Source organism: Syngnathus scovelli, chromosome 15, assembly GCF_024217435.2.
Source record: "Syngnathus scovelli strain Florida chromosome 15, RoL_Ssco_1.2, whole genome shotgun sequence".
NCBI lineage: Eukaryota > Metazoa > Chordata > Actinopteri > Syngnathiformes > Syngnathidae > Syngnathus > Syngnathus scovelli.
Window position 1 is genome coordinate 13,005,698 of NC_090861.1, and position 3,065 is coordinate 13,008,762.

Sequence of the window (3,065 nt, forward strand, 5' to 3'; positions counted from 1 at the left end):
TTCATTGGGGCCGGGAATGAAAATTCATCCGGCCTTTTCCCACTCTTTTCCCAATACCCTCCTTTTGATTCGGGCAACGGGACACACGAGGCATTGCTATACCATTCCGCATGCTCCTCGCCCACCTTTAAAATCCAATTTCTTTTAACAATTTTCTCTTCACGTTTGTTCTTGCAAATCAAGCTTATTGTTAGATTAGCAAAGTTTTCTGGCGCTTTGAAGTACCTCATATCACAAGCACTGATGTTACTTATTATTTGCCCTGTCCAATTCACGAGACCCAAATGATCGGGAAAGTGAGTTACTTCACTCACTATTTCCCTTTTTGTCTTATATCGTCTTTCCTCCTCGTCTCCTGCGCGCGGAATTGCTCCTGGTTCCACTGGCAAGGCGATCATCTTCTCTCGTCGTCGCAGCATCGATGTCCAATATTGTCTGGTAGCGATGTCTGGTGCTATGGATGTATTCCATTTCACGGTGACGCTTCCAAAGTCCACTGCCCAACAGGTTTGATTGAAGAGCTTCGTTCCATCGTACTCGATATTGATCATCTCCATCGGATCATAGCGGGCCGCGCTCTTCCAAAGTGTGAAGCTGAGTAGGATGCCTGTCAAAATGACTGACAGTATTATAGCTGTCAGCCAATCCGTCATCAGGGTCTTCTTCCATGATATCGCTGGCTGAGGAAAAATAGATGGTCTCCATTCAATTGTGTTCCAATCCATTGGAGGGTTGTCGGGTAAATTCGGTGGTTCGTCGCAAAAAGGCGAAGTGCTGGGAATCTCATACCCGCCGTCTGCACATAAAGTTATTCTTCGCCTTTCAAAATTTGGCTCTGGATTCCTGCTCACGGGAACTGCATTCGCGTAGAGTGGCTCCAGAGCTATCCATTCCCGGTTTGCATAAACCTCTTGTTCCTCTTGCGCAAAAAACGGATTCCTCCCGTTTTTCCCATCGTTGTCTGTGGAAGCCCCGGTCCCGGGGCTCAGCCTACCCGCTGGTTCCACCGGGTTGCAGCCAGCGGGATCATCCGTGTAGCCTGGGGGGGTCATTGGTGACTCCCCACTCTCCAGGCTCATTGTTCTCTTTCTCTTGACTCCGCGCGGGAAGTTCATGGTTGGTCACTTCTCAGGGCTGAATGAAGATCTGGTTCTTCTCTCCTGGGTTTATAGGGGATCTTCCAGCCCCTCCTCCTTCCCTGGCTCCTCCCTTGTGCCAAGGAAAACGTCCACCTCCTTGGCCAAGGTGGTCACTCCTTCCGCTGTCCCCGTCTGGTTTTCTTTCTATTATTGGTTATGTACAGTCCATTAATGATACATCGTTATCATACTTTTATATACACATGTATACATACACAATTACATGTCTATTCATTTACATATACACGTATGTACACATTCTTCTCTTTTTTTTTTCAGTTGTCTCCCCCCTGGGAATCTGGCCGCCTCCACAGCTTAACCAACCCCTCCACTGCGGCTCGACCCCTTTTTTTCTTTTGAGGGTCTGTCTCTTTAGACCGCAGTGTATAGTAGGAGGCCGCTTGAGCCAACGTTCCTAGCGGCCTATCAGAGGTGGACGGCCCTGGTTCCCCCGGCCTGGTGTCTACCGCATCTTCTGCCATGTTGCTCTCTTGGCCACCGGCTTGTTTTCTGGTTTCGGAGGCTTTGCGCTTCATTTCTGCCAGCACTGGACATGTCTTAAGGGTGCGGTGACGCTCCGGACCCCATCTGGTGTTTCCTTTTCCATCACATCCCGGCGTGGGACACACCTCGAGGCTCCCCACATATATCGGACAAGCTCTAAATGAGCGGTGGTAAGTTGCCCCTGGTCGTGTGCTACCGCTTCCGTCGCAGCCAGGAGTAGAGCAATTTGCCGGATACAACTTCGTCCAATCAAAAGGGGTCCAGTCCGGTAGAATCTTCCCGGGTCGGTCACTTACGCCACCACCTTCCGCCTTTGGAAACAGGTTTTCCTTCTGGACTCCTGTCTCTGGCGGGAGAGAAGTTGTTGGATTTTCCACTTGGACTCCTACTTCTAGCGGGAGAGAAGTGGTTGGATTTTCCACTTGGACTCCTACTTCTGGCGGGAGAGAAGTGGTTGGATTTTCCTCCGTCACCAACGATTGGAACATGCTTCCTCCAGCTGGACATCCCTGTGTCCACTCCTGGCTGGGACCTTTATCCCATTCTCTTGCTTCCGACCGGTCAAGGTCATCTGTCTCCTTGGCCTTTCTTTGAGATTCTATCGCCGCTACTGTGCCGTGCTCCTTTCTTGTTTGTATTTGTTCACTAAGAACATTCCGTATTTGGGACCCGGCGTTTCTCATGGCTACAACTTGGCTAAGCCTTTTGGCCTCCAATTTGATTCCCAGTGAATATATTCCTTCGTAAGGAATGATGGCCATTTTCACTGTAATCCTTACCAGTGCTGCTTCACCCTCATTCACTATAAGGACTGATCCAACTTTATTCCCAGGGGCAAAACAGTATATTCCTTTTTTTGTCACATACTGGAAGTCCTTGTTACACATGTCCAAAATACTTCGATAGCAGTACATGTTGCTCACAGTCGGGCTTGTTTCCGCAGGGGCTGCCTCCACTTTGACCAATGGTGCGTCCTTGCACGCCAACAACTGGGCTACAGCCCGAGCCCAAGTCATGGGCCTCCAAGGTCCCTCAAGCAGGTCCCCAAGGACTGCGGTTCCTCCTGCGGAAAGAACCGACTCACGAGCAAACAAGGCCATTTCGTCGGCCTCTTCTGTATAACTGTCGGGGGCAGGCCGGCCGACTGGCCTTGGCCAAGGCCAACAATGGCCCAAGGCCAGATAAAGGTTCTTCATGGCCTGATTATTATCATATGCCGGCCAAGATGCTCCTCCCAACACCGGATAGAGGGTCGCCAGGGGGGTCATTGCCCTGGTGATTTGCCATCCCTCTGCTTCTCCGACTTTCAATAATTTTCCTCTTGCCATGTGTTCTAAACACATGGGGCAATATTCCAGCTCATCGCCGTCCCAAATACACGTGCACGAGCTAATTTGTCGAGCCCGTACATCCGTAGTTGGT